Source organism: Balaenoptera borealis, assembly GCF_965194805.1.
Source record: "Balaenoptera borealis genome assembly, chromosome: 14".
NCBI lineage: Eukaryota > Metazoa > Chordata > Mammalia > Artiodactyla > Balaenopteridae > Balaenoptera > Balaenoptera borealis.
The window spans coordinates 50,613,058-50,638,485 of NC_138875.1; the positions used below are offsets into that span (position 1 = coordinate 50,613,058).

General features: G+C 41.7%; 1 long non-coding RNA gene across 1 annotated transcript in view; it reads right to left on the minus strand.

Moving 5' to 3' along the window:
* Positions 1-25,428, minus strand: part of LOC309611300 — a 33,476-nt gene continuing 8,048 nt past the window's right edge. Inside the window, exon 2 of the long non-coding RNA XR_014234436.1 lies at positions 1-25,312. This is a non-coding gene — a long non-coding RNA (uncharacterized lncRNA). The remainder of the gene's footprint in view (positions 25,313-25,428) is intronic.

Sequence of the window (25,428 nt, forward strand, 5' to 3'; positions counted from 1 at the left end):
TTTGGGTTCCTTTTTTTAATGCAAAGGGAATGGTTCACAATGAACTCAGAAGAATACAAAACATATTTTTCTAAATAGTCCTAAGAGTTCATGTTTGCTCTGACCAGATCCAACTCAACATGGCAATAAAAACAAGTGGTAACATCTCTCAGACCTGACTTCAGGGGAGTTACTTCTTACACATATTTAGTTTATGCAAGTTCAACTATATACACTTGGAGGTGGGAGAGACATACTCTCTATACAATGTGATGTCTAAACACAAGCCGTTCAATATATCTGGTATTTAACCAAAGAAATAGCAAAGTGTCTGACTTGGGAGGAAACTGTGACCATGTGTAGATGTGTTAACAGACAGAATAAGATACCCTAAGACATCTGTGCTACATTTGATGAGCAACTTAAAATATTTTCAAGGATACTTTTGACTCTGTGTGATTTTTGTCTTATGATCTGTCTTCAAAAACTAACTCCAAAATAAGACTTAATTTTAAAATGTATCATAACAGTATAAGGAAGAAAGTGAAAGCTCAACTGACTAGCCCCCCAAAAATGAATAGAAATTGACCTAAGTGGAGGGAGGAAGGGATGGTATTTCAGACAGAGGGAACAGTATATGCAAAGGCATGGAGGCAAGGAGGTGGCCAGAAGGTACAGGAGCCCGGCTTCTCAAAGGAATGTTCTCAGGAACATACTCAGGAACTCATTAAAAGTGCAGATTCTCCTCAGCTGGGCTGGGTGGCCCCTAAGATTCTGCATGTTAACGAGCTCCCGGGGTCACAGATGCTTCATTCTGGGAACCTCACATTGAGGACAAGAAGATGAAAGAGATAAACTGAAAAGGTAGCAAGAAAAAAAGGCAGGGTCATTTGCTGAGGTCAAGTTAAATAGGGCCTTGAAATGCAGAGCATGTTGTTGGACTTGTGATAAGTTATTACTCTTAAAATGATCAGGCAGAGGAGCAATGTGAAGTATTAGCATGAAAGTATTTGTTAGGAATATGGTCTGACAGAGCTATGCAGGGACTGAGCTGGAAAAAAACATTTTGAGTTAATTAATACAGAAGGTTGAAAACTTTGCATTCAAGGAGAAAAATTCCGCTAAAGAGGGCAAAAAATTCACCACTTAATGAGATTTCATTGTAACTTTATGTTCAAAGGCCCTAAAATAGGTGGTAACCTATTTCTTAATCAATGTCCCTGAACAAACAGAATAATCTCTCTCCAAAGTTTGAAAAAACATTGTTTTTATATATTAGAAATACTGAATCACTTTTTCAGAAAGCACTTCCAAGAAACGCCATGATGGGCAAATATTTATACACCAGCTGACTTAAAACCTAAAACTTTCTCCTTAGGAAAAGACAGCATTTACAAAACTAACCATAATGGCAGAGAAATTTCATGTTAAATATAGATTACTTTTTAATCCTATCTTCTAGGCCAAGAAAAATGCAGGTAGCAAGAAAAAAGTACAAGACCAAAATGAAATTTTTGTCATGATCTTGCTACCAACTGCCTGGCAGAAGTGCTTTTTTAGAAGCTGATCAGTGCTTCCAGGTGCATTGTTTGGGCCCAGCTCTAGATAAAGATAAACATTCAGGCTTCCGGGGATTGGGATCACAAGAGTGACGAGCAAAGTTCATAGGAACTGAAAGACCCTGGTGCCAATTAAAAACCATACATCCCATCACAGCAATGAGGGAAGCTATTGAATAATTGAATAATCTCAAGCCATTCCAAAGGAGAATAAACAGATGATGGCCTGATCCCGTGGAGACGAGAGGGAGCTGTGTGCATTACAGTGCTCTATATTCTCCTCATACTTTGATTAATTATCCAGCTGTGCAACTGTCATTATCAAGGATATCTCTGAATCATGTGGCTCCGACAGTAACCAAATCTGGCTGTTCCTTTCATTTTTTTTTTTTTTTTTTCACATGGGTAAGCACCCTGCTGTTTGGAAGAGAGTTACCTAGTATGTCACTTGAAACAAGCAAATGCTCCATTCACCGCAGACAACAATGGGTCAGTCGTTAGACTATTTTTCACAGCACTGTTGATAGGTTTGTACAGAGGTACCCCTGGTAGAGGAGAGAAATATGCCCTCCTACAAATTGATCTTCCCCTGGAAAAGGTTGAGAAATACCAAGCTTGAGATGCGAATGAGTGTCATTTTAAAATCTTATTTGCTTGCTTGTTTCTTTATTTGTACTAGAAAACTGCCCCCCCGACCCCATCCCATCATTCCAAAAGAGACTTGAACCTGTGGTTCAGGATTAAGAGGCTATTTCTCTAAAGACTATTTTAATTTTCAAAGGATCCAGGGCTTAAGCCAAAGAAACCCATTTGAAATTATAGAATTCCTATCTCTTTCAGTCAGTCATGGGAGGAAAGACAGAAATGGGAAAGGAGAGAGGAGGCTCTTAAAATAAATTCACATCAATAGCTGCCTACCCCACCCTCTCTTGGTAGCTATGACCAAGGTGACCGTGGAATCTTGAGTGAGTCAATTCATTGTTCTGTGTCCAAGGCTATCCACTGGTTAAATCTGGATAACAATGCATGTCTTCCCTACTTCCAGGGAGGCAGCACAATAGTAGAGACTATTCCATCTCCAATATTCCATCTCTTCCCTATATTTCCCAGTCTTCTCGTGGTTAAGCAAGACCATGTGACTAGTCCTGACCAATGAAATGCAAGCAGAGTGATGTGAATCACATCCAGGCAAACGTCATAAAACCGCCATACAAACTTCTCTCTTCTCCTGCTCAAGCAGCTACAGACAGAGGCCCTCCAGCCAGGGTCCCTGCGTCAACATGTGGAACCAGGACCCCCTGCCGGTTTATCCTGTAAAGATATCATAAGCAAGAACTAAACCTTTGTTTGGTTGACCCTCCCTTCTCATGTCTCAGGGGAAATTTTATTCCTCTTTCAAAGCCAATCTCAAATGCCACTTCTTCCATGGAACCTCTCCAGATAGGAATTCCCACAGCACTCTGAATGTCTATTTTTTTTAATATTTACCTAATTTTGCCTAATATTACTGAAAATCTGTAAAGTTCAGGCTCTGTGGCCAAATGTACCGGAATGTAAATCTCAGCTCCAGCATACATAGCTGTTTAGACTTAGGTAAATTATTGAACCTCCCTAAACCTCAGTTTTCCCACCTGTAAAATGGGGTTAACAAGAGCTGTCATGAGATGTAAATGAGATACAGGTAAAGAGCTTGGCACAAGGTTTGAGGTGTAGGAAGACATGCACGAACCATTCAGCTTATTATTCCTATGAGCTGGTCCTACAACCTTACAAGACTGCAAGAGCCTTAAATACGGAGATGATACAAGACCTGGAACAGGGTCTCACACACACACACAACAGGTACACCCAGGAAATGTGAGGAATGAATGAACTTTTTTAAAAGAACAAAATAAATCATTGAAATGATAAAAATTCTTTAATAAACAAAAAGGAAGAATAATGAGTGAGAAAGCAAAAAAAAAAAAAGACAATGGACAAATTTTAAATAAACTACGTTGATTGGGGAAATGTAGAGAGATGGAATCTACGTTGACAGTTGGCCGTTTTCAGAGATGACCTCAGGTACAGAAAGCTGAGGTCATCATACGCCTCCATGCACAGCACGTCATCTTTATTCTTCTGGGTTTTATAATGCTTCAACGAAACATTTACATTTTAAAACCCTTTGAGGGCATATAAGATATTAGACATACGGGTGCTCTGACTTCAGAAGAAATCGCTCGGTATATTGCTGAGTAAAGTGAAAAATAATATTAAACAAAAATAAAACAGTGCATTAAAAATAAAGGCACAAAACAGTGGCCTTGGGAAATAGGCCAGGTGTTGTTACGCTTTTAAATGTCTTTTAAGTGCATAGATGTGTTCCTCTTATTGGAACAAATAGTTTCCACCTTCCTGAAACTTCCTTCGTAAACTGGTCCTCACAAAAGAAAGGTTTTCGCTCCTCTACATTTTTAAGCAACAGCGACATCATGTGGCCACTCTGGGAGCTAACCAGTCTTTGCTCCCAACTATGAATTTCCCCAGGGAGATATCAATTCGGTTCTGCCTTCCCTTCTGAATAAACTCATTCAAAAATCATTCAGCGAATGGCATGTAGGTTCCCATGCTTAGGACAGGCACAATGGTCTGTATCTCTACATAGTTTTATCTAGGGGATCATCCCGTCCCTAAACTCTTACCCAGGCACAGCCTATTCAGAGACTAACCTAGTCCCACAGCAACCAAACCAAGTTTGTTTGACAAAAAAACACTGAAACGTTACTAGGGATGAATACATTCTATACGCCAGGTTCAGGAATGATGACATATAGTGTAAGTGTGGTCTTTTCCCACAATTGTCATAAGCCTCCCAGACCAAGTCGAGACGCTTTGCTTTGCACTCAGGGGGCCCCCCTGGAAAGCCTTCGGTAGAATTTATCACAGATGGGTGATTACTAATGTAAGGTTCCTCCTCTGCTAAGTTGAGTCCTCACGAGGGCAGGCAAAGAAGCGTTTTGCTCACTCTTGTTTCTGCAGCCTCTGCCTGTCACTAGTAGATGTTCATCCATTCATTCAACAGATATTTACTGAGCAACTACTGTGTACCAGGCACTGTTGTAGGTGCTTCAGAGTTTACAGTGAACAAAACAAAGTTCTTTCTGTCATGAAGCTTACATTCTAGTTGGAGCTTCCATTCTCGCTGGAGCAGTCAGGCAATAAAGTAAATAAAGAGGGGAGTAAGTGTCATGGAGAAGTGGAGGTGCTACTCTGTGCTGGGTGCTCAGGGACCGCCTGACTCATATGGCGACAGCTGAGCAGAGACCTGAAGAAAGTGAGGGAGCCAGGTGTGTGGTTAGGAGGAGAAGACTGCTAGAAAACTGAACTTGAACTTGGGAGAGAGGGAAGGAGGGATCCAGGGAGGAGGAAAGGAAGGGAGGAAGGATGAACGTGTGCATCACTGGACAAGGAATGAGAAGACCTACGTTCTTACCCTGACTCTTTCATAAGCAGCTGAGCAAACTCAGGCTTTCCTTCCCCTCTCTGAACCTCAGTTTCTCTACTCTAAAGTGAAGAACTTAGATTAGATAGTCGCTAAAGTTCCAGTCAATTTTAAGACTATCATGAAAAGTCAGAGATTGTAACCTTTAATGGCATTTTGCGTGTGTGTGCGTGTGTTCGCCTGTGTGTGATTCATTTCCCAAAGCAATTCCAGGCATTTGTGTTTCTTTCAAGAGTGATTACACATAAAAACCCCCACTATTTGCTTACTAGTTAAAAGAAATTGATCTGAAGTCTATGGGTTTAAAGATTGGTTGGTCTCACAGTAAGATGTACACTTCTGGAGATTCGTCATTATGTGCCCAAACACAGTAATTGCTAAAGGATCATGCACTGTAATTTGGCCCTAATAACCATTCAGGTGGGGGTAAAGTGAGCAGTTAGCTACAAGATATCAGCACCTGTTAAGTACATGACATTTTACAGAGAAATGAATTCCTATTTCAGCAATCCTCTAGTTTGATGGTTTTAGCTGTATTAATGCCTGAAGCTCTCTAGTAATATAATGACAGATACCTACAACACAATACATACACACCATACGATAAACACAGTAACAGAGAAAGTATAAAAGCAGGGTAAATGGGCTCCAGATTTAAAATGGTTCCTTGGTTATATTTTCTCCAACTTCTATCAACACTGTCACATGTGGCACCAAGTACAGAGGACAGGATGGATCCCGTGTTGGACCAGCATCAAAGGGCTTGTCATCAAGATTTCAGGAATCAGCAAAGGTCCATCTGCCCACAAATGTCTTCTTCGTTAAACCATCATTTTGCCATAGTGTCACCATTAGAGGTTCATTCTTTAGTCTGTTATTATCTCTAGAGTATTCCTTTTAAAATGAAATGATGTTCCTAGAGGGAGCTGCCCATTCTACTTCAAACTGTCACAAATGCCTCAGGAAGAATAAGCAAGATCAGGGGAGAGACACGGAGATGCAGCCTTGGACAGAAGTGCTAATGTGGGAAGGGAGGACAGGATCAACAAGCAATGCAGGAGGGGATAAAGGTAAGAAAAAGTGAGTCCCATGAGGTGAGTTTCTGCTCTGCGTGCCAGGATCTGTAGCTAGAACGTCTACTTCTCATGCACGGGAGACCCCGCTGATGTTATCTTTACAGATGAGGAAACTGAGGCTTGCCTAAAATCTCACAGTTAGCTGTGGAGCTGAGGTTCCATCTCAAGTTCACAGACTCCCCGCTGTGCCAGGGCACTGGACCCCTCAAAGAGGAGGAAATACTGAAAAGGAAGAGGGTGAGAGGGGGGCTAAGAAAATGCAGAGCTTGACCAATCTGCCATTCTGTCCTGAATCCCTGCCTCCCGCCCCTGTCTCCCGCCCCATGCCTGAGCAGCAGAGAGTTGTGGGCAGGCACCTCTGAGGCAGCCTGCATAGTGCTGAACAGGGTGACTTGTCATAGCACTTTCCGGGACAGTGCTATCAAGGGCTGTCAACCCCTAAACAAGAGGCTGAGCAGTATTGTGAATGAAGAGTGGGTTCACATAACAGGTGCAGCACTTCTGGGCTGTGAAGCCTTGGACATAACATTTAACTTCTCAGAGCCTCCGTTTCCTCTTCTGTAAAATGGGAAGAATAGCTACCTAGGGGAATTTGGTCAAGATGAAACGATATCAAGCCTAGCACTGGGCCCAACACACAACACATACATCAATGCATGTGGTTCCATCCTTTTTTCCCTCAAAGAGAACCATTAAACTAGGGAAACCTGAGCTCACAATATTCAACCCACTTCCACTCTCCTTGCCCCATAAGCTGTATCTGATCCCATCCCCAGCTTCCATGGGGCAGAAGATCTGCTGGTTACCTCATACCCCAGAATCGTCACTGCACAGAGTCACTGTGTTCATACACTTCCCTGTCCAGGCCCAGCTGAAAGTGGAGCTCCTCCTCTGCTACGGCTGAGACAGCAACAGAATACACACGGGCACAGTGTGGGTTAGGGTCCTTTTCGAGGTTGTACTCCATTGAAGAATATGGGGCAGGGGAGGTGGAAGAGCTGAGAATCTAACAAGACAAACCTTCCTAATTAGTTAGAGCCAAGAAGTGACATAGCTGACTTTGTAATATGAGACTTATAATTTGCCTACTGGGACCAAGTCAAAATTTCTCATGTCTGTGAGAAAAGGGTCAAAAATCCTTGACTCAGGGGAAGGATGGAGGCTTCTCTTCTAGAGAGCTCTGCTCCTGCCCCTTTTTCCCATCCTCTTCCCACTCCTGTTGGGTCTGTTTATTGAGTGCCTAGTACACAGTAGGCATGCAATGGGCATTTGATTAATGAATTACAAATAAATTAAATATTGGATGGATGGATGAATCTTAATCTACAGTTACATCCTTACTGACGTTGAAACAGAGTTTTGTTTGTTTGTTTTATTAAGTAGGCTACATGCATTCATGCAACTAACAAAGAAATTGGCTGCAGTGAATCCTTTGTTTGCTGATATTTGGTACACCAGTGGGAGGACATATCCCAACACCCAAGTTAATTATTCTCATACCTTATTATCCTCCGAGCCTCATAGCTTGACTAGATGACACAGCCACGTCAAAAGATTGTATCCCAAAGAGAAATAAGATTCCACTAATGTTACTATAATATCCCTGAAAGAAGAAATCATCTATTCTTGAAGTTAAAGATGGGTGCATGGCTGATTCACTTTGTTATACAGCAGAAACTAACACACCATTGTAAAGCAATTATACTCCAATAAAGATGTTAAAAAAAAAAAAGATAGGTGCGTGGGTTTTGTTTGCTTATCGCTCTTTAAATCATCCATGTATGATTAATATACCTTTTTGTATGCAGATTTCCAAAAAAAATTAATAAAAATTTTTTAAATGAAAGAAAGGTAAGGAGAGGGTTAACAACTGACTTGAGGCTCCGCAGAAAAGAATAAATCTTTAACCTAAGGCCTCATGCCTTCACCGTGGTGGGCAGCTCCACTGATGGCAGAAGCACAGTGTGGTGCCCGGACGAACAAGTAGACAATGAAAGAAAGAGATCCTGTGATCTTTACATCCTTGGATAGTCTTGAATTCCACACAGCTGTTTCTGGACAAAGAGACATTCTGGAACTGGAGTCTTCTCCCTCGGGACCGATGTCCGTGTCCTTTATTACCTAAGAGTGCCGGGTCTTTGGCGCCAACGATGAAAGCCAGTTCACAGGCTGCCGTGGACAGAGGGCTTTTTGTGCTTTCCCAGTGTGTGCGGAGGCAGGCAGGGCAGGCGCCCTGGCACTCCCGCAACCCCACTCAGCTCTGGGGGCGCCGTGGACTCCAGCTCCTCCACACTGACCTTAGAAGCCCCGACAAACCACTTCAAGGAGATTAACCTCCATTCTATTTTGCAGCTTTTTCTGGGCTTCCACGGGGTAGTTGTCTGGACATAACACCTACTGGCAGTTCATTTGAACAGAAAGCAGAAAAAAAAATAGCCCGACCAAATCCCCACCCAAAGGAATTCACGGCGGCTGCTTTGAGCGGGCCTAGGGTTCCCTTCAGTCAGCCAGCCCTGTCCCTGTGAAGATATCGGGCTGGGGGCTTCCACCAGGTGGCAGGAGGGCCAAATACATGGAAATTCTCACCAAGAAGAAACACTTTTCCCTTTGGCATCTCCACCATGCTTTTGTGGACTGCAATATTCCAAATGAAAACAAAATTTTTTTAAACAATGAAAATTACCTCATTGTAGAATTATTTTTAAGTTTGAGCTGATCCTTGATATTCTTATATATTTGAAATAAACCGAACACTCAGTGCGATGACCCATGCAGGACACATCATCAAGTATCCTTGCTCCACATGCAAGGTCAGCCGCAATCATATCCACACAGATTGTGAGATAATCAAACTCTCCCAAACTAATCCCTTTCTACTTTTCTCCCTTTCCCTCTCTTATCTGGTGCACGTATGTATTTCTGAATGGGGTGTACTCATTTGCCCAGGCTGCTGTAACCAAGTACCATAAACTGGGAGGTTTAAACAACAGAAATGTATTGTCTCACAGTCTGGAGCCTAGAAGTCTGATGAAGGTGTTGACAGGGCTGGTCGCCCTGCGGGCTGTGAGAGGACCACCTGTTCCAGAACTCTCTCCTTGACTTGTGGGTGGTCGTCTTCTCCCTGTGTCTCTTGACATCATCTTCCCTCTCTGTGTGTGTCTGTGTCCTACTCTCCTCTTCTTATAAGGACACCAGTGGTATTGGATTAAGGCCCAACCTAATGACCTCATTTCAGCCTCACAGCCCTTAAAGGCCCTACCTCCAATAAGGTCACATTCTGATGTACTGGAGGTTAGGACTTCAACATCTGAATTGGAGACAGGGGCACAAATTTGACCTGTGACATAGAGCTTTGCCAAAATCCCCTTTCAAAGTGTTGACTGCTGCATTTAGGACAAACACAACTTCTTCAAAATTGGATGCTCCAAGCAGTCACGTGCTCAAGAGGATGGAAAGGTGTGGATCTACTTGAAACACCAAGAGAAATGGGAAAGGCTCTTCCCAAAACAAGATAATATATTGTTTTAGAGTGTAAATCAAGCCACAGAGATTTTGTGTTTGTGAGAGAGAGAGCAAATTCATTTCCTCACTGAATTTCCTTGAAGCATGCAATTTTTCTTCTTTTCAATTGTCTTTGTGTTCTCTATCTTGCATATTTATTCATAAATCCACACCTCATAGGACCTACATTTAATCCACACCATGACTATTTAGCAGTGCAAACGGTATATTCCATATTCTTGAGATGTTCCAGGACTAATTGGTTACCATCTCCCATCACATACTCATCAGGGGGCGAGGGAATGAGGTGGGGAATTTGATCACTTCAGGTCCCCTCTCAGCTTACCCTCCCTTTTCGGTGTCGCTTCCTTAAGTGGTGTAATAAATATCTGGCTAATAAATAGCCATAGAGAAGCAAGTGATGTCAGACTCGATTATTTCAATTCTGTTGAGCATCCAAACCAGGGCTGGAGTCCAACAGCTCATGGACACATGCAGTCCCTGCCCCCGGGGGACTTTTGTGCAGCGTGATGGACTAGGGGCTGTCCACACTTCCTGGTCCTCGTAGAACCAAGATGAAGCAAGTGGGCTTGCCTCTCTTTTTTGAGGATCCTTCTGGCTTTTGGTCCCTTTCTACCTAAGAAAGGCTAGAGTTCACCTACAAAAAAGATAACCAGGGTAACTAAAAGTGAATACTGTGTCATCTGAGAAGGAGTTGAAGGAACCAGCCTGGAAAAGATTAAGGAGGCACTAAGAGCTGCCAGAGGCAAGAGACTGCTGATTAGTACTGTTAGAAGTTCTGAAGAGCCCAAAGGTCAGTATAAGGTCATTTTTACAAACGTGAGCTGTCTATACAACCTGCTCTATAAACAGAGAGCTCCCAGTCACTGAAGTGTGGAAAGAAGCACCATTACATAGGCTTTTGGAATCTGAATCCTGGCTTACCTCTTTCTAACCATGAGACCTTAGGTAAATTACATTACCTCTCTGAGCCAATGTCTCTAACCTGTGGTAGATCCTCAAATATTAATACACCTACCTCCTTCCTCAATCCTTTCCTTAGAGTCACAGATACTACAAACTCTAACTTCTGTTCCTCTCGTTGAACAAACTGAGATAATACAACATCTCAGCATGGGTGTTTGGCTTTGGGTGTAGGGACAAAATCCACCTAAAATTCCTCTGGGTGACTGAGTAATAACCACAGGGCATAGGTTTTACCACCACTGTTCTTCCTTTCCTACCCAAAGGGAACCAAGATTTGAGCACCAGTTACCACATAAAACATTCAACTCCATCTTGCTGGTAGTTTTAACCATGTTTAAATATTTCATAGGGAACATTTTTCTTTGAAACACTATCTTGTCTCACTTTTTAACAGAGAGTGACCTGAATTAATGTGGAGAGGCCAGCATAAAGAGCAGAAGAAATTAACACAAGGCAAGCTTCAGTGCTGAAACAGTTGAACGCTGCTCAGGATCCTGTTTGTTGGCCTATCCACATATGTGGGATGTCCAAGCACTGTCTTTCAGCACTTCAGAGACTTCCCTGACTGCATGCGTGCTGATGTGTTTTGGAGGCAGGGATATATACACACACATATATTCAGCTTTCCTCCTGGGGTAACTTAGACTGCTGTTCAAAAATATTTACTCCCTGCCTTCCTCCTCCAAGGCAGGAATATACTTCCGCACCCCTCTGCCTGGGGGTTCAGTCACGTGACTTGATTCATCCAGTGAAATGTGTGCGGACACAATAGGGCACCAGTTTCGAGCCTGGCCTTAGAGCCAGCATATGTTTCCATTGATTCTTTGCCCCTCTGCCACTGCCCTGAGAAGAGCATCCCCCGTCAGATCACTGCCGCCCCTCTGCCTGGGCCACAGAATAGTACTCGTGAAGCAAACGTGAGCCCAATTCACAGCCAAGAGCCAAGTCCAGTCGGACCATAACTTGAAGTGCAGCCAACCAACAAAGCACAGCCCCATCAACCAACACTTGACCCTTGAGCAAAAAGAATTAAACCTCTCCTCCATGCTTGAGCAAATCTCACAGTCTTCTAATTATTACTTGTACCATATGATATGGATTTAACTACATAATAAAGTGATGAGTATGTGGATGTCATTTCTCCTGAACAGTATAATCTGTAGGCAATGGAAGTGTGTGTCTGTAAATATGTGTGTGTTTGTGTACAATATGATCTATTTCTACTCGCAACACTTCTGATATCAAATGTGTGGGTTCCCCACACCAAGCAGTTCTCCAGTTCTCTGCAGACACCCACTGGGTGTCCTACAATTTAATTCAGTTCTGACACTAACCACCCAGGGTTAGCACAGACCCCACAGATTAAGGGTCCAGTCCCACAAGACTGCCCTCCACTTCAGATGCCAATCACAAGAAGTGGCTCCCCCAGGGTATCCCTACTTCTGTTCAACTTGTCTACAAATCAAGGCACTGGTTTGATAATTTACAGCTCACAGAACACAAGGGAATACTTTACTTATTATTACTGGCTTATTATAAAAGATACAGATGAACAGTCACATGAAGAGCTACATAGGGCAAGGTCCAGAAGGGTCCCAGGCACAGAAACTCCTGCCCCTGTGGAGTTTGGGCCGCATCACCCTCCCAGCACGTGGACGCATTCATCAACCTGGAAGTTCTCTGAAGCCCATCATTTAGGATTTTACAGAATCCATTAATTACGATTGATTATATCATTGGCCCCTGGTGACTAACTCAATCTCCAGCCCTTCTTCACTCCTTGGAGGTCAAGGGGTGGAGCTGAATGTCCCTCTAATCACACAGTTAGTTCCTCTGGCAACCAGCCCCCATCCTGAAGCTTCTGCGGGCCCACCCAGAGTCACCTCACTAGTATACTCAGGTATGGTTAAAAGGGGCTAATTATGAATAACAGAAGATGCTCTTCTCACCCCTATCACTCAGGAAATTACAAGAGTTTTAGGAGTTCTGTGCTGGGAACCAGGGATGAGGCTAAATTACATTCTCATCGTATCACTATATACACATTTTTTATAAATATAATGAAGAAACTATCACGTAATGGGCAATAGCCTGGAATGAGAGCCACAGCAGAGAAAACAGCCAGCTCCCTGGGTTGTGGATGATGGTGCTTGCCAACACAGTAGAGCAGTTAATCTGACCCGTTCTTATTTCTCCTGAAAGAGTAAGGTATGAGTGTGAAAGCCCAAGACTGAGCCATGACCCAAAGTAGCTACTGAATCAACCAATTTCTAAAATTCCATTTTCTTCACTGACCTTAATGGCTTTTTTGATTGGACATCATGTGTATCAATCTTAATCCATTTTTACAGTTTATCCGCACTGGAATCCTCATTTTGGGGAAGGTAAATCCCAGCTCTGTCATCATCATTAATTAACATGGATTGAATGTCCACTTGGGGCCTGCTATAGAATTCGGGGGATGAGTCCCTGGGATGACCTTCAGCAGTTGCTTAACCCCTGGGCCTCAGGGGTCGGGGTCCACAACCTGAGCAAAAGCACTGATTCAATAATGTCCTTATGCGGCCAGGCCCATGGTCTCTCTCCCTCAAATGTGAGTAAGGAGAAAATGAAACCTCAGCTGCTCTATTGCTGCTCTGGAGAACGTGCAGGTTCAAGAGGCTGGTGAGAGGCCCCCGGGGGACAGATTGGCTGGAAAATGCCAGAATCCTATGTGGCTATAAATGGGATAGAAAGCACAACTGACACCTGTGTGGGGTGGGGACCGTGCTCCGACACAGTGGCGGTGCAGTACTTACGGGTTGGGGTGCTTTCTCAGGGTAACGACGGGTGGCTTCAAATCCAGGGCAAGGGAGCGGGAATGAGGAGCCATGTGATGTTTGGAAACAGAGCAAAACATTGAAAAGGGGGCAGTAAGAGGGGCTTCAAAATGTGCTATTTAGCACCTACATTTGGCTTTTGTTGTAATAAGCAGGAGTCCTTGAATCCCTATGGCACGCGAAACCAAACGGAAAAAGAAAAAACCTCACTCATATTTTATACCATGTTCTGTATATAGCTGCTATGAAGAAAGGGGACAAGGAAAGAAAGGCACCCTACAACCCTCAGTTTCCCCAGCCACAAAATATAAGGATTTTATCTAAATGTTACTCACAGACTGCCCTGTCTGAAGAAGAGGAAAATCATAAAATAGCAATGTGTATATCCAAAAAAAGAATGACATTAGCAAAATACATTCATTTTCTACTGCTGCATAACAAATTACCACAAACTCAGTGGCTTAAAACAACACCCATTTATTAGCTCGCAGTTCTGTAGGTCAGAAGTCCAGCATGGCATGGCTGAGTTCTCTGCTCAAGGTTTCCTAGGGCTGCAATCAAGGTGTCAGGCAGGCTGTCTCTGTCTGGAGGCTCTAGGGGAAAATCCATGTTCAAGCTCATTCTTGGTGTTGGCAGAATTCAGGTCCTCTGGTTGCAGGACTGAGGTTCCTGTTTTCTTGCCAGCTGTCAGTGGGGCATAGCCCTCAGCTCATAGAGGCTGTCCACATTCCTTGCCATGTGGTTCTCTCCAACATCAAGCCAGTTATGGCACATCAAACCTTCTCATGCTTCGAATCTCTGACTCCTCTACCTCTGACCTCTGGATCCAGATGGAAAGGGATCCTGTGATCACGTTCACATGAATGATCTCCCTCTAAAAGTCAACGGATCTAAAATCTTAATTACATCCGCAAAATCCCTTGTACCATACAATGTAACATAATCATGGGAATGTTAGCTCATCTTGTTCAGATTCTGCCCACACTCAAGGGGAGAAGATAATAAAAGGGTGAAGGTCACTGAGGTTCATCTTAGAATTCTGCCTACCAAATAGATTATTCTGTTTCCCCCAAAGTTCCAGGGTCCTCCATCTGCCCTTGGCCTTCTAGAGCTCTCGAGACTATGGTTCCATTCAGGTGACTCAAACTTAACTCAATCCTTGTCCCATTCCAGTAGGCCTCCCCTAGGTTACTAGTCAGCTGACCTGGTTAAAAAAAAAAAAAACTAGCTCCCTTTGACCATCACATCTGACTCTTTAATAAGGGAGTTGAAAGAATGAGGGGCAGGAGAGAGGCTAGACCCCAAACTGGCTCTAAGATACCTATTGGTGGAAACTTCACGCACTTTGGCAAACTGGCACAGAAGATACATTACAGAATCCCCTCCCCATTCTGGGTAAGGCCCACCCTGCCTATGTCAGACTATCACCAGGAAGTAAAGGACATGAAGACTCAAGTTTCATTCCCATCGCCCACCATCTACCCAGCCTGGACAATAGAGAGGACAAAGGCTTCCCATAGGCAATATTGTCCTACCCCCTGCTCCATCCACATTCACACAGAGCAGAATGTTCTGGCCCCTCCTCAGGCTTGCAGTTTTACTGCTGAAAAGCTGGGGTAGGTGTTCCACTAGCAGATGGTTTAATGTGCAAGTCAGCCTAAGGAATCTGCTTTTGGGGATAGAAGCTTCAGCCAGCATTCCACAAACAGTCATGGAGCACCTGCTTCTTGCGAAATTCTGTGCAGCAGGTTTGGGAAAACAGCAATTGGCATCTGTAATGTGTCCATGGGCCAGGCCTATCTGCTATGTCCATAAATAAGCCAACCCCCAAAATAAGGTGATCTCCTGGTTTCCCAAGGAAAAGATCCAAAAGAAAAGGTTGGGGCCCACTCAAATGTACAAAATTTTAAGGATGTAGTTGTTATAGAAAATGTGTACTTCTAATGTATAATTTATAAATTGACCTTTTCATATAGCTGAAAGGTCTCATTATATAAAATATATTAATTTGGGGGCATGACTTGTTTCCACTCTCACATACTTTCTTAGCTCAGGCTATCCAAAATTACCATAAATGGGGTGGCTTAAACAACAACATTGATTTCTCACAGTTCTAGAGGCTGGGAGGCCCAAGATCAAGGTACCGGCAGATGAGGGGCCCTCTTCCCAATTTGCAGATGGTCATCTTCTCACTGAGTCCTTACATGGAGGGGACAGAGATGGGGCCAAGCTCTTGTGTCTCTTGTTTTAAGGGCACTAATCCCATCATGAGGGCTCCACTCTCATGACCTAATCACCTCCCAAAGGCTGCTCCACCTCCTAACACCATCACATTGGGGGTTAGGATTTCAATATATAAATATGTGGAGGACACAAACATTCAATCCATAACACATGCCATGAAACGATTTTATCAGGCTCTTCACATCTATCTTCTACATCAATGTAACCTCTACCATGAGAACGCCCTTTGGGGTCACCTAACTTGGATGAATATTTTTTAATCCATAGCTCATGCTGTCTCTGAAATTTCATTTTAAGTCACAAGTAACCTTGGTATAAAAATAGTTGTTACATTTGTCATAATTTCTCGTTTGTATTGTAGTTGTATATTTGTGATCTCCAGGACATAACCATTGACTGCATGGCCTTTTAAGTGGCCATTTAAAGGCTTTTTACAACATCATCCAAAACTTGCACTTGTGAAGTCACTTCATTCAGGTCTCTGCTCAAACGTCCTTCTCAGCAAGACTCCTTAACCACCATTTCTAAATTACACCCTCTGCCACCAGCTACCCCCTTCACCTGCTTCATTTTTTTTCTCCATAGAACTCATCTTCCAAGACCTTGTGTTCCCCATAGGCCAGAAATCTTGTCTCTTTTGTTACCATCTATCCCCACTGCTTAGAATAGTATTTGGTACTGTTCTAAGTACCAAATATGTAATGGGACTGATACTTACTTTTAAATAAAAGAGTATTTCCAGGAGTGATCACTGAATTATATTAAATTACATTAAGTTATTGGATATATATCAAATTTTATTATTTATGTATAAACTTTATATATCTATAATATATATGAAATAATATAAATATGAATGTATAAAATTTTATATATTTCCTTAAGTAACACCTACAGGAATGTAAAACTATCATTAATGAAGGTCTTTTTAGGTTAATATGTTTTCTCTAAATAATATTTTTATGAAAAAAATAAAAATTTAAGTAGTCATTGAGAGAGTACCCTGTAATACAAGAGAAGAGTTAGGAGTCAATTTTTGGAAGGGTGGGGTTCTCTTCTTATTTGGGTCCATATGCAGGTACACAGCAGTCATTTCTACACTATGAAAAACCCATTTCCTAGTCCTCTATTTTATCCAAGTGTTTTGCTCTCTCAGTTTCCAAGGCAATGTCTGTTTTCCTCCATCTCTGTAAACAGTCCTTTCATGATTCTTTTTTACATCTGTCCCTTAAACACAGAAGCCCTCTGTTGGCCTTTTTCCAATCAGTTTTGTGCCGTTTTGATTGATTACGCATACAGATTGCTCCTCCTTGGCCAGCCTTCCTAACCTCCTGACAGACTTCCATTTTCCTAAGGTCAGATTCCTGGCTTCCAGGCACCTTCCCGTCCTCCAGCCCACCTGAGAACACATTTCTTGCCCTGTTTTCAGTATTCTCATCACTGACCCCATCCTACTCCCTCCTCTGGGTAACATATCATTATTTAGATGCACTGTCTGAGCCCACCTACCATCATGAACTCAGATCCCCTCATAAAGTAAACACAGCAATGCACGGACAGGGTACGAAGATGGGAGAGACATATGCACATAGAGAAAATGGTAACTGTCACACAGACATGGATCGTATCTTGAGAAGGAGGAATCCTAAAGATCTGGTGGGGAGGGACTGTTGCCAGCAGCAGAGATCACTGCCAAGCACTAGAAGCCTGGACTTCCGAAAGGACCCACATGACCTGCAAGGTTCCACCACTGACTCCCAGGAAGAAACCCACTAGAATGTGTGAAGCACGGTGAATTTGAAAGTCAGGTAGCCATTGTTCAGTCTGTTGTATAGTCACATAGACGATAGGGAGATGGGAAGCAGCAGCCCTTCGGGTGTACTAGCAAAAGAACAAGGGGTCCTGGACTTTATTTAGGTTGAACTAAGGGGCAACGGGAGAATTAAGCAACACATACCGCCAAAAACCCATAGCCCCTAATTATCCACTTCCCACTGGTCTGTGGTTTGTCATAGACACTTCATAAAGTTAATCCAACTGACTCTTGCACATAGAATAAAAAATTTTCCCTGGACCCTCAAAACATCGCTAGGAAACAAGAGAAATAGATGTCAATCTGTCCTGCAGGATGGAAAAAGGCGCATCTCCTGGCCATTGAGAAGAATCCAGCACTGCTGCGAGAGAGAGAAGAGGAGGGTCAAAGCAAACAGCCCCCGCTTCCTCCGAGAAGGTTTTATTTTGTTTCCCGATTTGTGATTTCATGAAAAAACATCCTGAAGCACTCTTTGTTTGGTTTTCCCTCTGTTTAGTTTTTGTCTGTAATGTAAGAAGACAGTTGTGGTTATAGGGAACGAAAACATTGTCATTTTTTTCTCCATCTCAAGTTTTTTATGATGAATTGCCTCTGAAATTTGTATGCAAGGATGTTTTTTCTTGAAAAAATTGAGCAAATCTCCATCTGCAAACTTCTATCACACCTAAAATGGCATATATGCTTCTTCAGAAAGTAAAACTATTTTAATAAAAATAGTGGCATTTTTAGATATTTTCACAGTTACACAATCTCTTCATACTTGCATTTCTTCTTTTTTTTTCTTTTTAAAACATTTTCAAGGAAGAATCTGTTCAGAAAATAGTTTCCCTTACTCAGGCATAGTTATGAATTGGTAATAAAGTCAGTACCACAGATTACATCTGGAGCTAGAAATATGTTACAGGCAGTGATTTACAGTCTCATTACAACATAATTTATACAAAGAGAGATGCTAATTTCCATGCATCCTGATTTATTTCATTAATAATTCTTACAGGCAGTATATTCTGTTATTACTGAACTTATTTTAGATCAGTAAGTTTTCAAATTGGCTTATGATCAATTCATAAAAATACTGGAAGTAAACAGATCCATAATAAATTGTTCCATAGAGTGAGATATAACTACTATGTAATAGTATACGGAGATGATATTGGTTTTAATCGGCTACCCAAAAAAGGGAAAATTTATACCATTCTCTGTTTAATTTAGATTATAAAATTCACTAGGGAAATCAAGGAATCGGATAGCTGATAGTTCTTAATAGCAACTGCAGTAAAACACATTTCACTGTTTGAAATTTGTGAGCCTCAATTAATCATGGGCTCAAATAGTTTTTAAAAGTGCTTTATAATCCAAATATTACTATCTCAGTAAGACACTCCAGTGTGTTTATTAATCCATATCTACTCACATACCCTCCTCGACCTTCAGTCACATGCCTTACAGCTCAGCAGGCTTCAAGCAAGATGTCAAAACTCCTGCTCTAATTGTATGATTTTCAGTTACTCCACACTATTTCTTCCCAGAGAAGCGTTAAAGCAATAATAATCCCCTGCCAGTTTAGTCTCCCTCCTTAATGACAATAGGCTATGCATTCATTACATTCTTGGTATTTTAGAGCCTTTCCCTTTAACCTTCCTCTTTAAAAATATTACCTTCCCAGTCCCTACTCCTTTTCTATTTTCTAAAATAAGACAACCTCATCATTAAACGCCCCAACATAGACGAGAGTCTGTCCTCCAGAGAAGAGGATGCTAAGTTCTCTCCTGTGAGCTATTGTGCTGATTAATCCCCATTTTCCCTGCATCCTGATGATCTCCACCCTCAGAGGATAGGTCCCTATCCTCTCTGCCATGGTCCCCCCCGCAGTACCTAGAAGGTGCATAGTATTTAGCAGATGAGTGAATATGTCACCTGTTAAATAACAAAAATTCAACCAAAAAACTTTTAAAGATCTAATTGACTTTACTGAGCGATTAATGAATTAGGCAGCATCCCATCTACCAAGGAGAAAGGAGCTCCGAGGAGTTGTACAAAACGGAAGGCTTTTATGGCAGAAGGGGGAAAACAGTGGCGTAGGAACCTACCTATAGGAGACGGAAGGGGGCTGTGGGCAGATAACCTAATTGATGCTGACCAGACAACTCCAGACTGACCAGTTAAGACTGTATTCCTGGGGGAGATTAAAACTTCAATTAAGTTGAGTATCAAGTCTTGGTTTGCTGACACGGGCTTAGCACAAGGACTCCATTTTGGGCCTATTGTTTCTTTTACAACAATTCCCCACTACTGATCAGACTCTCAGCTTAACTGAGAGATGTGATCAAAATTTAACACCTTAGCACCACTCTTGGCTACTGCTCTGTGTTCTCGCAGCGTCTGCCGATCCTTGGTGTGGTATCCATACATCATGGTGCTTCTGCTTAATCTCCCTGTGATAGTCACAGGTCAAGGCCTCAGTTTATAATCTTTAAGTCTGTCATTCCCTTTGTTCCTTTTCTGGCATTCCAGTCTTAGGGAGCTCATTTGCTTGGTAGTGAGCAGCTCCAAACATGCATTTAAAGCTTTTGAGAGAATACAAAGCACCAGGGAGATTATTATGATTATAATAAGCAGGGTAATTCCCAATGTCTGGAGTGCACTTTGGAGCCATGGTCCCCAAGACCCAAACCAATCAAAATCGAATAAGTCAAAGAAAGATGCCATTGAAGGAGTCATCTTTTTAAGCCAAGAGGCTTGCTCAGTCATCTTAATGTAACTGAGTTTCAACTTCTACAGAAGTGTTAATCCAGCAGGTGTACCAGGTGGTGCTGGCCACAGCACAAACACTTTATGGATCAGCTGAAAGGTAATAAAGGGCTACCCTATTATCAAGAACAACTTTGGCCAGAGAGTCTAAGAATTTTTGTTAGGCACCTATTGCTTTAGCTGCGGATTCTGCAATGTTTTCGAATTAAAGAGAGGTTTATGATCATATTCTCATTTACATTTATTCTTAACCAGTGAAGTAGGGATCTATCACAGGGGGCTTATTTTGAACCATGAATGCCTCCTGGTAATTCCCATTTGAATCTGTGGCTCAGGACTAGAGGAGTGACAGCCATAGAGGCCAGTAAAAATTTAAGGGTCAGAAGACCACACAGGCAGTTTTATTCTGGTTACCCTTGTTTTGTGTCCCTTTCTTTGTATAGTGCCTGGAAACAGAGTTCCCCATGTTTGGGGTTTTTAACCAGAGACAGGGAGATGGACCAGAGAGTCTCTAGCATCATGGACAGATCAGAGTTTTCTGATGACAAATCCAACAGTCGGAAAGGATACCGCACACCCCTCAGCAATGGCCTAGGAGATATGGATGATGGCATTATCTTTCCAGGCCAATGCCAGAGTAAAGAAAAGGAATGGAAAAAAGGTTTCACGGTTATTTGAAGTAAGAAGTCTTGATCCAGTGTCATAAAAAGAAGCAGTCTACCTCGGTATCAGCTACTTCTCTTCCCAGTCAATTTTATTTGGAGGTCTCTAGCATCTGTACAGGACCAGATGTCGGGTGGGGCCGTCTTCAGCTGTGAGACCTCCAAGGCTCGAGTCCCCGACGTCTGGCTGCCATCTGGGTAGTGAGGAGGACCTGGTATAGCCCCTTCCAAGAGATTTTAGGGCAGTCTTTGTTCTTACTGATTGCAAATCAAAAGTGTGGGAGAACACTGGAAACACTAGTTTGGAGAGCTATAGCCAAATATTTGAGGAAACTAGAAAATTTCAGGATCCAGTCCAATTTACAGGTATATAACAAAACCTCAAGACAATTAACAGGACTATAATTCAATAGAGACAAAGGTATAAACATAATTTTTCTCTCTACAATTATCCCCATTTCCTTATTTCCAAGGACCATCACAGTAAAACTAATTTATCTGTGTCAAATGTGGCTTAGTTATTTACATAAGTGCAAGAAGAATAGTGATTGACCATACAAGGTCTTTTGAAGACGCTGCGCTGAGACTTTTTATCAGGAATCCCAGATTGAACTCTTAAAAGCCTCTCCAGGCCAGGAAGCCAAGCCAAAGTTCAAGCAGTTCCTCAAAGCTGTTTGGTCATATCTGAGTCTATGCATATCTCACTCAAATATAATATTCCAGTCAAAGTCTTAGTAATATAGCCAATGTTTCTAATTGTATCCTCTTATATGGAGAACAGATTTCTATTGAATTTAGGTAAATAGCTAACTATATTACCATGAAAACAATACTCAAGAGCTTCTGAATTTTGGAGGGATCAGGTAGGGGGGGAAAGTAAATGTGTCATCTTTGTTTACAGTGGTATATTTTACCAAATTACTCTTAGCTTTAAGAGAAAAGGTTTCCGTAAATCTGGACAAACAAAACATTAAGGAATTCATTCAGTCCCATACAATTAATACTTGTTCTGATTAAATCCAGTTTTTTCACTAGTTCTAGAAATTCTTACCTAGTTCAGTTTTATGATTTTAAAGTTACTGGAAACTGCACTTGTCAAAATTTTCTTTCATGAATTTTCTTGAAGATGAAGCACCTTTGCAGGAATGGCTTTGAAAAAGCATCAGAATAAAACAAAAACTATCTGTCATAAGTTTTAAACTGTGCACCGTTCTGAGTAACATGGTGAAATCTCACGCCCTCCCACTCAGGATGTGAATTATCCTTTTGTCCAGCACATCCTCACTGTATATGCTACCACCCATCAGTATACGAAAAAACATAGTATATCTAAGGTTCCGTACTATCCATGGTTTCAGGCATCCACTGGGGGTCTTGGAATATATCCCCTGTGGAGAAGGGGGGGACTACTGTAATTTTGAGCATTTTTATAAATACTAAATTTATATAAGCATTTGTTTAAGTCAATTAAATAGTGCTCTTTTACAAATTAATTTTAGTAATACTATCAGAAGGTAGAAAACACTACACATCTACAACATACATATATAGATACACATAAACATACGACAGACATGGAGACCTTATGGTTTCATTTTTAAATTTTAACCATGAGGGACTTCCCTGGTGGCACAGTGGTTAAGAATCCACCTGCCAATGCAGGGGACATGGGTTTGATACCTGGTCCAGGAAGATCCCACATGCTGCCGAGCAACTAAGCCCATGTGCCACAACCACTGAGCCTGCACTCTAGAGCCTGTAAGCCACAATTACTGAGCCCACATGCCATAACTACTGAAGCCCGAGTGCCCTACAGCCCACACGCCGCAACTATTGAGCCCACGTGCCGCAACTACTGAAGCCCGTGTGCCACAACTACTGAAGCCCGCGTGCTGCAACTACTGAAGCCCGTGTGCCTAGAGCCCGTGCTCCACAACAAGAGGAGCCACCGCAATGAGAAGCCCATGCACCACAACGAAGAGTAGCCCCTGCTCGCCACAACTAGAGAGAGCTCGCGTGCAGCAACGAAGACCCCACACAGCCAAAAATAAATTTTAAAAAATAAAAATAAAATAAATTAAAAAAATAAATTTTAACCATGAAACAGGTACAATAATGTAAAATTCACTAGTTATAAATAACATTATTATTATAAATAACTTATTCCACAGTTGGAGTAAGTTAAGTTTGTCTGATCAGATGGCTAAAGCTTTTTATATTAATATTTGTAGAAAAGATACTTAAGATTTGTATCTGTCCTTGATAAGCAATCTTATGGAAACTGGAAAAGTTTGTATTTTTTATAAAACCTCTTTCCCCTTTTTTTTCCTTTAGTCTTAGGAATTAGGGATGATCTAGATAAGAGTTTCCAGAGGCGACCAGGTAAAATTTTTATATCTCAAAGGATATGTACAGGGAAAGAACGTAAATTCCTCTAAGAAGGACTCTGAACTGTTTCTGTAATTACATTTCTCCATTCTCATCAACCCTCATGCCTACACTGCTACCTCTAAGCAGGTGACACCCACAGTTTACATTTACCCTAACTTCTCTCAGAAGTACCTGGCCCCTCATGGCCCCTCCACTTGGACGTCCCACGGGCACTTCCAACTCAACAAGTCCAGAACTGACCTGGCCGTGTCTCTTCCTGCTGCATCCTATCCTGCCTCCACATAGATCAGAGCTCTCCCTTAAAGTCCCAGCTTAACAGCCATCTTTTCAATGACACTTATCATTTGGAAATAATTTCTCTCCTTTGAAACACCACAGCTTTACATGTGTGTTTTCAGTACTTGTCACTCTCTACCTTATACTATACTGATGGAGGGTTTTTTCCTCCCTTTTTGGACTGTAAGATCCTTTTTTTTTTTTTTTAACATCTTTATTGGAGTATACATGCTTTATATTGTTGTATTAGTTTCTGCTGTGTGTAACAAAGTGAATCAGCTACACATACACATATTTCCCCATATCCCCTCCCTCTTGCATCTCCCTCCCACCCTCCCTATCCCACCCCTCTAGGTGGTCAAAAAGCACCGAGCTGATCTCCCTGTGCTATGCAGCTGCTTCCCACTAGCTATCTATTTTACATTTGGTAGTGTATATATGTCCACGCCACTTTCTCACTTCGTCCCAGCTTACCCTTCCCCCTCCCCGTGTCCTCAAGTCCATTCTCCACATCTGCGTCTTTATTCCTGTCCTGCCCCTAGGTTCTTCAGAACCTTTTTTTTTTTTTTTTTTAGATTCCATATATATATGTGTTAGCATACAGTATTTGTTTTTCTCTTTCTGACTTACTTCACTCTGTATGACAGACTCTAGGTCCATCCACCTCACTACAAATAACTCAATTTCATTTCCCTTTACGACTGAGTAATATTCCATTGTATATATGTGCCACATCCTCTTTATCCATTCATCTGTCGATGGACACTTAGGTTGCTTCCATGTTGGACTGTAAGATCTTTTATAGATTAATGAATTCTCTGACAAAGTTTATGCAGTATTTTCCATATGGAAATGTTAGTTGCATTAATCAATGAATCAGTCAGTCTGTGGGAGGGAGAGAAAGAGTGGCCAAGGAGAACGGCCTACTTCATAGTCATGGTTTAAGATTTACAAACAAAATGCCTTAGACTCGCTTTTGAAACCTGATGTCTCTATAAGATCCCATAGAATTTTGCTGCACTCAGAGAATTATCAAATTAGTGACTTAAGTTATATTTTTAGAGACCACCTAGTCCAGAGGTTTTGCAAAACCTTTAAAGTTGCAAGATATTTATGTATGAAAATTGATTGCACAAACTTGATCAAAAGATAAAGCTTTAAATACAAACATATGCACATAATACACATATAACAAATAGTAAGAAATTGATATCAGCTTAAAGTAAATAATTAGTATTAAGGGATTTGAATTTTTATATTCATTTATCCATTTATTTAATAAACACTTCTATGATATTTAATGCATACCAGGCATTGTTCTAAATGCATTAGAAATATTAAATTATATTCCTCACAACAATCTAAGAGGTAAGTATTATTGCACCCATTTTATAGATGAGAAAACTGAGGACTTCTTCCAGGTCACATGACTAGTGAGTTGTAGGATTAGGATTCAAACTCAGTCTATCTGGCTCCCAAGTCCACACTCAAAACCAACAAAAGCTACCTCATTTGCTGTTATTACTGTTATTGTTATTATTAGAAAAATAATAAAATGACACTATGGTTAAAAAAAAAAGCCTTGAGGATAGAATTGTGAACGTTCTTTCCTTTTTCCTCAAGCTACTAAAAAAAGAGTTGAATTAAAAATTGATGACTATAAATGACAACATTTATACTGTTTGCTACTGTGATCTTTGATCACTGTTGATTGAAGTTTTATGAGCAAGAAAAGTAGAAAAGAATTAGATTAAGAAATTATTTCTTGGGCTTCCCTGGTGGCGCAGTGGTTGAGAATCCGCCTGCCAATGCAGGGGACACGGGTTCGAGCCCTGGTCTGGGAAGATCCCACATGCCGCGGAGCAACTGGGCCCGTGAGCCACAAC